Raw genomic sequence first — 11,293 nt, forward strand, 5'->3', positions numbered from 1 at the left:
TGGAGGGAAGAGATGTCTCTGGCTCAGAAATAGCACAAAATAAACAAACAACTTGGGAGTGCTGCCAGGAAGGAAGCATGGGGAGCCCCAGGGATGTTTGGGGTTGGCTCTGGGTTCAGACCTTTGTCTCCCTGACTCAGGCTGGGCCCTGAATGGAGGCCTCCCGCTGAAGGTAGCTCTTGAGGCCGAAGATGGCCAGCTCTACTGGATACTTGTTCAGGTCAGTGTTGGGGTGGCTGATGTGCTGGCTTCCTGCCCACTCTGAGACCCCAAAATGGGGAGTTTGGGGCCTGGGAAGGGGGAGTAACGCAAGCTGAGACCTGGACGGGTCCAGGCAATCAGGTCATGTAGGATTCTGGAGGAGGCAGCAGCAGCTCTGAAAGGGACTGGAGCCTGAGATATGGAGGCTGACAAAGGAGTTGTCAGGTACAAGTGTGTGTGTGTGTGGGGGGGGGAGAATGAGTGTGTGTGTGGGGCATGCTTTGTTTTTCGCTCTACCAGGTTCAAGAGGAGCCCAATGGGGACTACCCAGGTGAGGAAGAGTGTGACAGGATATGGTCTGATTCTCTGGGAGTTGCCCAAATAGATCTTGGTTATGCTGGGGCGGATTCTTGCCAGGTTTGAGCAGCAGGGTACAGGTGACCTGGAGGTCATTCTGGAAACCCAGGTGGGTGGGCTTAGCCAGTAGTCTGTTCCCACACTTTTAAGATTGTAATACAATGTTGTATTTGATATAATCCTGTTGCAACAACAAAAAAACCAAACAAAAACAAAACAAAACAAAAACAAAAACAAAAAAGGCAAAAACAAAACAAAAAAATTACCAAAAACCCCAAAGTATTTCAAGTAAGCTTATAGTTTTGTGTTAGGACACTCTTATGATTATACACATACAATTTGTGGGTGGACATGCTAGGCTCTACCATATAGATGATGCTAGTTATGGCCCATTCCAGCATTACAGACCGTGTTCCCCCGCACCCCAAGGAGCGAGGCAGTCTGTAGAGCTGATGAGAAGGGTTTGGAGCTGGCGAAGCAGTCTCAGGATGCTGGTTTCTTCTGAGCTGAATTCAGTCAGCGGCATCTATGCCAAGGGGGGAACAGGATCCATCCTCTGGCAGCCTTTCTGCACCGTACCGGCCCCAGACCTGAGTACGCCTATTGGAGTCTTTTGTGTTGACAGAACCTTACCAGTGCTAGAGGCTCGCCCAGACTGAGACAGTACTGGCTGCTACGGAGTGCGGAGACTAGATGTTCACTCTGGGTCTAGCAGGTGCAGCGAGCTTGGCTGTCTGCTCTGTCCACGTGCGCCCTCTGCCGCTCACAACAGCACGCTGCGCGGGCTGGCCGCCTGAAGTACAGCTGGAGAAGAGAATGTTCAGCTCTCCGCTTCAGCTTGTGAGGCACGAGAACCACCCATGCCCTTGGGCTGCCCTGCCTGACTTTTAAGGCACAGTAGATAAAATGTAGCAGATGGCCCTTTCCTGATTTTTAAAAAAATTTTTACCATTATATTCCCCAGTGCGGCAATGCCAGGGATCCAACCCAGTGCCTCATGGATACTAGGCAATTACATTGTCACAGAGCCACACCCTCAATCTTTATTTTTAAATCATATTTTATAGTCAAATACACATCTACACTTTCAACGTTGAAGAGTAAAACCCAGAAGCCTTGAGGACATTCTGGTCGCTGTATACTGCCACCACCATTCATCTGCAGGACTTTGTCTTCCTACAGAACGGAGCACTGGTCCCTGCTAGAATTTATCTTCTTCAGCCCCATGTACCACCGTTCAAACTGATTTTTTTTAACTTTTAAAAAAGGTGATGTTTATTCTTACACTTTATTATTTTAAACAGATGAGCTGGCTTTTATTTACTTATGTTTAATGCATATAAACATTGCCCGCATGTGTGGATGAGCACCATGTGCCCACAGTGCCCTCAGAAGCCAGAAGAGGGTGTCAGATGCCCTGGGACTGGGCTTGCAGACTGTCGTGAATAACATGTAGGTGTTGGGAACGGAACCTGGGTCCTCTGTAAAGAGCAGCAAGTGTTCTGAACTACTATTCTTAACTTCTCTCTAGTCTTCAACTAGAGAGGAGTTAAGGGGTTACTATCCATCCCTTTAAAATATAGACTTAGCATGCAAGTTATAGGCTTCATTATGATATTTCACACACACACACACACACACACACACACACACAGCACTCCTCCATCCCCATGCCTCTCCTTCTGGCAACTTTTCTTTCCCCCCAATAGCTCCCCCTGCCTCCCTCACACACATTCCATTTTCCTCTTTCGCTCTTCCACATCCCTTAGCATCCCTTCTTATTGTTCTCTTTTTAGTTTGCTTGTAAATGTGTGTGTACTCTCACATGCACATGTGTGTACTTTATGTGCATTTGTGCATGAGTAGAGTATATCTTCCGCTATCGATTTTTGCCTTTTTCCTTTGAGGCAGGGTCTTTCCCTGAACCTAGAGCCTCTACTTTTCTAGCCATGCTAAAAGCCAGCAAGGGTCAGGAGTATCTCTGAGACCTTGTTACATTGGTGCTTTGATCCAAAGCTGGTTCTCAGGCTTGGGCAGGTAGCTCTCTTAACACCTGAGCCATCTCCCCAGCTTTTACTTCTAGATTCATATTCTGTACCCATCGCCACCACTACCACCACCACCAAAAATGTCTACATTCTTTTTCTGAGAAAACACATTGTATTTGTCTTTCTGAATCTTGATGAGTTTCAATTAGTGTTGTAGTTGTGTCTGATTTTGTGTGTATTTTTCTCTAGCCATTCATCTGTTGATGGACATCTAAGGTCATCCCCTTTCCTGACTAGTGCAGCAGCAAATTCAGGTGTGCTAGTATCTCTGTGGAATGTGGTCCTAGTCTATTGGGTCTATGGCCCCGAGTGCTACTGGTAGTTGGGTTATGTGGTATTTCTATTTTTATTTGCTTGAAAAACATGTGTACGTCAGGGAAATGTTAATTAAAACCAGTTTGAAATTCCATCTCACCCCAGTCAGAATCAAGAGAACAAAAGCAACAGATGCTGATGAGATTGTGGGGGGTGGGGGTGGGGGTGGGGGGCTAGGAGGGAAGCCTCTTCTCTGCTGGCAGGGATGTTGACTGGTGTGGCCACTGTGGAAGATGATGGGTTGACAACTGCATACATTTAAGAAAATAGACTCTCTTTGAGCCTGGCCCCTTCACTTGTTCTGATGGATGACGCTGTCAGTACTCAGACACAGATGTGGAAAAGAGGTAGATACTCTGCTGTTGTGCTTCTCCAAGCTGGGGAAATGCTTTCTTATTGTTGTTCTCCCACAAGCACATCTCTGTGTTGCTGTATTTCCAGGAGGCTTGCAGTGCTATTTCAACCAGCATTTATCCCACCGCTAGCTCTTTCCTGAGACAAGCTGTTGCTCTGTAACCCACTGGCCTTGAACTCACTATATAGTTCAGTGTGGATTGGAGTTCCTGGTAATCCCACTGCCTCAGCCTCCTGGGTGCTGGAATTACAGGTTTCTGACACCATGGGTACTACAAATAGGAACTTACGGGTGTAGACTACAAATACAGTGTAGGAGGCCACCCACGAACCTGGTGCTTTAGTTCCTGCTGATGTGACAAATACCCAAAAACAACTTTGGGGGAGAAAGGGTTTATTTGACTTACAATTCTGCGTCATCTATTTTAAAAATTGTTTTTTCTTAGTACAGGTGTATACATGTTTGAATGTCTATAGCTGCAGGCACGTGTATGTATGGGTGTGCATAAAAGTGTGTGGAAACTAGAGGTCATTATCTGGTGTCTTCTTTAATAGTTTGCCAACTTATATTAGGCCAGGGTCTCTCATTTGAACACAAAGCTCACTGTCTTGGCTAGTTTAACCAACTGGCTCATTCCAGGGATCTCTTGTCTCTTTATCCTGAGTGGTGGGTTTACAAGCCTGCCTTGCATTTATGTAGATGCTGGGGATTCAAACTCAGGTCCGCAGGTTTGTACAGCAAGCAATTTACCTACTGAGCTACCCACCCCCCAGACATACACTCTGTCTCTCTGTGTCTGTCTGTCTGTCTGTCTGTCTGTCTGTCTGTCTGTCTCTCTCTCTCTCTCTCTCTCTCTCTCTATATATATATATATATATATATATATATATATATGATTATTTTCATACTTTGGCTGGTATAAACAGCCTGGTGCGGTGTTGTTCTTGTTCTTTCTTTCATGTGCCCTTAGTATACATTTCAGACTATTTTACTTTTAGGTTATGACACAATTGAACTTACAAAGAAACATGGTGGGGGCATAATATAACAAGTCTCTAGCTGCCACATGCAGCAGTTTCAACACTGTCCGGTTTTGCCCTTGTTTCAGATTAGAATAGCAACAGGAAGCACCCCATTCCCACTACTGCACATTACTCCAGGCTACTGTGTCCAGTGGCAGTTGCTACCTATGTGTCCTGGTGAGCTTTACCGGTCAACTTGATACAGCCTAGAGTCATCATCTGAGAAGAAAGCCTCAACTGAAGAACTGCCCAGACCGGACTGGTCTATGGGCATGGGTGGGAGGGATTATTTTGATTGTTTATTAATGTAGGAAAGCCCTGCCCACTGTTCAGTGAAACCGTCCCTTGGTCTGTGGTCCTGAACTTTATAAAAAAGCTAGGAAGCATGAACCTGCCTGCCTGCTAGCCAGCAAGCTATTCCTCTACGATCTTGCCATGATTCTTTGACTGTAGAGTGAGTTCCTGCCTCAGAGATAATGCTGTGTAGAATAGAAAGCAGACCTATGCTCAAATTCTTGCCTCAGGTTCCTGCCTTAACTTTTCTTGATGGTGAACAGTGACCCGAAATTGTAATCCAAGTAAACCTTTTCTCCCTTAAAGATGTTTTTGATCAGGTTGTCTGTGGTATTTGTCACACCAACAGAGAAGGAACTAGAGTACCAGGTTTGCGAGCGTCTTCCTGCATCATGTGTGCAGTTTCACAGCATCTGTAGGTCCCTATGTAAAGGTAGTTTCATTGTTGTATGCGTTGGAGTTAAACTTTCTTGAAATTGATGACTGGAGAGATGGCCAGTCATTTTAGAGCATTTTGGAGCACTGGCTACTCCTCCAGAGGACCTGGGTTCAGTTCCTAGCACCTCATATTGGCAGCTTATAGCCATCCAATACTTCAGTTCCTAGGAGACCCAGTGCCTTCTTCTTGCCTCTGTAAATCCCAGGCACATACACAGTACACATACAGGTAAAATATTCACGCATATAAAATAAAAATAAATCTTTTTAAATATTTTATTTATTTATTATATATTATGATTACACTGTCGCTATCTTTAGACACACCAGAAGAGGGCATCAAACTCATTTCAGATGGTTGTGAGCCACCATGTGGTTGCTGGGATTTGAACTCAGGACCTTGGGAAGAGCAGTCGGTGCTCTTAACCACTGAGCCATCTCTCCAGCCCATAAAAATAAATCTTAACAGTTCTTAAAATTACATTTTTATTTATTTTGTGTGGATGTGTGTGGATGGGAGGTTCTGGCATATGCCTCGGTGCATGTGTGGAGGTCGGAGGAAGAATAGGAGTCAGTTCTCACCTTTCACTGTGTGAGTCCTGGGTATTGAACTCTGGATGTCAAGCTTGCCCTCCGCTGCTTTTATCCGTAGAGCCATGATGCTAGGCCAATCACACCTCCAGTTCTTTGGCAACACTGAGGCTAGAACCTGTGGCCTCACCCATGCTGCCTATGCACTCTGTCTTTGAGCCACATCCCTAGTCACAAATGTTCACAGATAAGGCTTGTCTCTGTTCTTAGGCCCCTTGCTTTTACCTTTTTCTTCTGGTCTGTGAGTTGCTGTTGATATGAGTCTGGTTCCTTCCTCTGTGTAGGGTTCCCTTTAGAAAAGCATCATGGGTGAACCTCTATAACACGATGATACAAACCAGTCACCAAGGAAACACGATGCTGCATGATTCTGTTCACGTGGCCACTGATGGATACTTAGCTTTCATAGACAATCTCCTGTTCCCCGGCTACCTGTCTTCTATTGCTTGGATCCTGCAAGCAAAGATCTATATTTTAGCAAGACCATATGTATGCACATGTTCAATATTTTATTTTCACTTTTGCATACTTCTCTTTAATTTTTAACATTACTATATAGTAAACTTCACTGCTGGTATTTAAAATTTGTGGTTAAAATATGTATAATATAAAAGTGTATATGTGCACATACGTGTTTTTGTGCTCTCTTGCCATTGTGTGCTGGAGAAGGTCAGAACACAAACACAATGGTGCTGGTTCTCTCCTTCCCCAATGTAGTCTTAGGGATTAAACTCAGGACATCAGACTTGTCAGCAGCAGGTGTCTTTACCCACCAAACTATCTTTTTTAAAAATTATTTATTTGCCTTATGTATACTGTACACAGTAACTATCTTCAGCCCAGAAGAGGGCATCAGATGTCATTATAAATGGTTATGAGTCACCATGTGGTTGCTGGGAATTGAACTTAGGACCTCTGAAAGAGCAGTCAGTGCTCTTAACCACTGAGCCATCTCTCCAGTACCCCTCACCACACACACACACACACACACACACACACACACACACACACACACACACACACAGACACAGACACACACACACACAGACACAGACACAGACACAGACACAGACACACACACACACACACACACACACACACACACACACACTAAACTATCTTACTGACCCAAACTTTATTATCACTATTCTTATTTTAGTCTGGTAGTACTCAGGATGAACCCCACAGCCTCATAAACACTGAACTGCCTGCCCAGTTAGTACTGAGTCTCCAAGGGATGTGGCTTTACCTGCCAAACCATTTTGCAATTCTAAACATCTCCATCTTATTCATTTCCAAGTGCACACAGCTCAGCAGCACAAAGTACATCCATGTTGATCCCCACCGTCCACCTCCAGACCTTTCTCATGTTTCCAAACGGAAGCTCTGCCATCCTCACCAAATGCCCACTCCCCTTGGCCTCCCTACCCTGTCTTCTGTCTCTATGGGGCTGATGAGTATAGGGACCTCCTACCAGTACAGTTGCAAAGCACTTGTCCATTTTCGTCCAGCTTGTTTCACACAGCATGGTGTCTTCAAGATCCATCCATGGTCTAACACATGCATTCTTTCTTCTCGTGTCAGTGGACACTTGGATGGCTTTGTTCCTAGAATTATTTAAAACAGAGCCTGTGCTCTGGCATCTCCAACAAACCAGGCTTGTTCACTCATCCTTAATAAGCCAATTTAAAGAGCCAAATTAGGGGCTGGAGGAATGGCTCACGCTGCAGCCAGCGCCCAGGTCAGACAGCTCATAACCATCTGTAACTCCAGCTCCAGGAGGTCTGATCACCCTCCTTTAGCCTCTGTGAGTTCCCAAACACATGTGGCAGGCACACACATAGACACATACACATAAAAATTAATCTTTTTTTGAAGGCCAGAGATGGGGAGATAGTGGTTAAGAGCACTAGCTACTCTTCTAGGACCTGGGTTCTATTCCCAGCATCCTCTTCTGGCCTCCTTGGGCACTGCACACATGTAGTACACAGGTATACACCTCACTCTGTAGATCAAGCTGGCCTCAAATGCACAGAAATTATCTATCTATCTATCTATCTATCTATCTATCTATCTATCATCTATCTATCTATCTATCTATCTATCTATCTATCTATCTATCTCTTTAGACTAATAGTAAAAAGCAGGACAAAGATTTATCCATTATGGCCACATTGGAAAGACAGATAAAGAAATCCAATGACTACCGAATGCATCTTTGGAATCCTAGAATGAGGGGGAGGTTATGTATAACAAAGAATGCTGAAGTTCACTGTGACATTTTTCACACACATGGATCATTATACTGTGTTCTTAGTCGCAAACTCTTCCCCAGTCTTCCTCATCCCCTCTAACTGGTCCTCTCTTCCTCTCCTCCTTTCTTGTGATGTGTTGTCTATTACTCTCTTCTGTTCTCTCTTCCCACAGTTCCTGTACTGGTCAGTCTTGCCAGCTCGGCACAGACTAGAGAGAGTCCCTTGAAGAGGAACCGCAGTTGAAGATCTGCCTCTATAGGATTGGTCTGTGGGATGTCTGTCAGGTATTGTCTAGATTAAGGACTGATGCTCAGCCCTCTATGGGTGGTCCAGACCTGGGATGGTGATCTCAGGCTATAAAAGAAGGCAAGCTTAGCAAGTCAAGAAAAGCTGGTAAACAGCATTCTTCCATAGCTTCTGCTTCAGTTTCTACCTCAAGATTCCTGCTCTGACTTCCTGCCTTGACTTCCTTTCCTTGTGGAATGTAAGCTGTAAGCTACATTGAATAAATCTTTGTCTTGCTTTTCATCATTAATTTAGCTCATTGAAAACAAACAAACCAAATGCCTCTACCCTACACCAAGTTGGGTGTTGTCAGTGTTTTACCACATCTACATAAAGCAAACTATGGCAGTCCCCTTTCTACTATTCCTTTGAAATTGTGTAAAGACTTTGGATTTTAAAGATACAAAATTTATGTGTTTGAATTTTTAAAGACTGTGGGACTTTTAGTACTTGGAATGCCTATATTATAATATTGAGGTTAGTATACAATCTTGTGGATGAGCAAGCAGAAAAAATTATGGTTTAACAGTGACGTGTTTGTGTGTCACGCCGATAAGGGGTCAATCGTGCTGGCTAGTTTCATGTCAACTTGACACAAGCTAGAGTCATCTGAGAGGAAGAAGCCTTAATTGAGAAAATACCTCCATAATATTAAGCTGTAGGCATTTCCTTAACTAATGACTAATAGGGCAGGACTTAGTCCATGTGTGGGTAGGACTAGCTCTGGCTTGATAGTCCTGGGTTCTATAAGAAAGTAGGCTGGACAAGCCATGGAGAAAGCCAATCAGTAACATCCCTCCATAGGCTCCCCGCATCAGGGTTTGCATCCAGGTTCCTGCCCTGTTTTGAGTTCCTGTCTTGACTTCCTTCAATGATGAACAATGGTGATGAAGTATAAGCCAAATAAGCAAACCCTTCCTTCCCAAGCTGCTTTGGTCATGGATTTCATCACTGCAATAGTAACCCTGACTGGGACACAATGTAATTATATTAGTCTCCCTTCCCTTTCCTCTATACAAACCCTCCTATGCTTTCCCCTTATTCTCTTTCAGATTCACGGCACATATATGTATATTTTCCTAAATACATAAATGCAACCTGCTCATTCTGTACAATGTTACTTGTACGTATGTTTTCAAGGCCAAGCATTTGATGTTGGATAACCAATGGTTGGGCTCTTCCCCAAGGAACACTGTCCCACTCTCAGTGTTTCGTAGTTGCCGGTAGTTCTTTGTCTTTGTCCAGGGTTCGGGCCTTGTAAGCTTTTCACTGTCCATGTTAGCTTTTCTGTTGGTGTCATCCTTATTTGGGTCATGTTGTCCTTATTTGGGTCAAGTTTGGGCAGCCTTATTGGTGAGACTTCATGGGTGTGGCTTCTTAGATTTCTAGGGGACACAATTTCACAGTAAACTCTGGCCTTACACTTTTACTTCCCCCTTTCCTCAATGATCCTGGAGTCTTAGGTACCGGGTTACATTGCAGATGTATCAGTTGGGACTGGACCCCACAACTCTGCATTTTGATCGGTTGTGGTTTTCAATAATGAGATAATTCAATACTGTGGTTTCCATCTGTTGCAAAGAGATGTTTCCCTGATGGGGGCTAAGGACGATGCTTTTCTGTTGGTATAAAGACAGATACTTAGATTGGAGTTAGGCATTATGTTGGTTTAGTAAGTTGGTGGTCATAATTTGTCTTCAAGGCTCATATCTTCACTAGCTCTAGGTAAGTTGAGTGGGTTTCCAGTGCCAGGCACCATTTCCCTTTTGTGAAGTGAGTCTGAAGTTCACCTGGCTGTTGGTTGCTACGAAGTAATGAATGGCACTACTGTATCCTTATGATTACCCTGACATGTTGGTCAGTGTAGTTCATAGGTGTCATAGCTGGGTAGAACTATTATTGGCTGCTTCTCTCCTTTGGAAGTTGCCTCCTGGTATCTACCATAAAAACTAGTCCTTAGGGAGGAGGGTCTCAGGTCAACTCCAGCTAAGAAGCTTCTGGGCCCATTGTCCAAAGTGCATGGTGTTTTCAGCAATAGGGACTTACTTTTCCACCCATGGATGCTATTACCATCAAAGGTAATAGCAACGGCCTATAATGTTTTGGGAGTCTCTTGGACAACCCTGACACCAACAACACAAGAGGGCTCCTCAAGCCTGGTGCTGAAGTTTTTTTTTTTTAATGGTCTATGGCTCTTGGTGGGACGATGTCAACCCAGATAAAAAATTTCACTTAAACTGTATATGTATACACTGAATTATGTGCATTACAGGTAGTTTTAGTACATAGCTAATAGCATGGCTCCATATGACTTTTTCAGGCATCCTTATTCTTGTTTTACTCTCCTTCCTTCTGTATTCATCTTCTTCCCCGCCTTAATTAGGATCCCCCCCATCTTCCCCATCCCTCTTTCCAGATCATTGGGTTCCTTGTTTAGCGTTCCCTGGAGAAGGGTATGGCGGATCTGGTGGGGTGGAGAGGTTGGGTCTTGCTAGGTATTTTTGTTTCATATTTTGAAGCTACTGTGAGTGGAATTTTGCCTGACTTCATTCTCAACCTATTTATTATTGGTATGCAGGGAGTTACAGATTTTTGTACGTTGACACTCTGCTGAAATTATTTCTCAGAGCCGAGAGTTTCCTTGTAAAGTCTTTAAGAATCATGCTGTTGACAAACAGGGGTAGCCTGACTTCTTATACTTCTCCAGCTTGTCTTATTGCTCTAGGCAGGTCTTTGAACTCTGAGATCTGCCTGCTTCTGCCTCCCAAGTGCTGGGATTAAGGGCATGAGTCACCACTGCCTAAATAAGGTATTTTCTTTTCTATTGCTTAATACTCTTTATTTTTAGACAATTCACATGAAATATTTTGTTTTTGGAAATAAAGCCTCTATTCGAAGTAAATCGTGGTCAAAATAAAAGGGCTCAAGATGGCATCAGTTCTGTTTAAGTCTTGACATTGTGTGGATGGCAAGCATTAGCCAGTTACGATGACAAATGAGATAAAAGAGAATTGCCCGATTTGTTAACATCTTCCATGCCTAAACTGTCATTAGACTCAGCCATTTGCATTTATTTATTTATTCATTCACTTATTCTTGAGACAGGCTTTCTTTGTAGAGCCTATGCTATCC

The sequence above is a fragment of the Rattus norvegicus genome, chromosome 1 (genome assembly GCF_036323735.1).
Source record: "Rattus norvegicus strain BN/NHsdMcwi chromosome 1, GRCr8, whole genome shotgun sequence".
Lineage (NCBI taxonomy): Eukaryota > Metazoa > Chordata > Mammalia > Rodentia > Muridae > Rattus > Rattus norvegicus.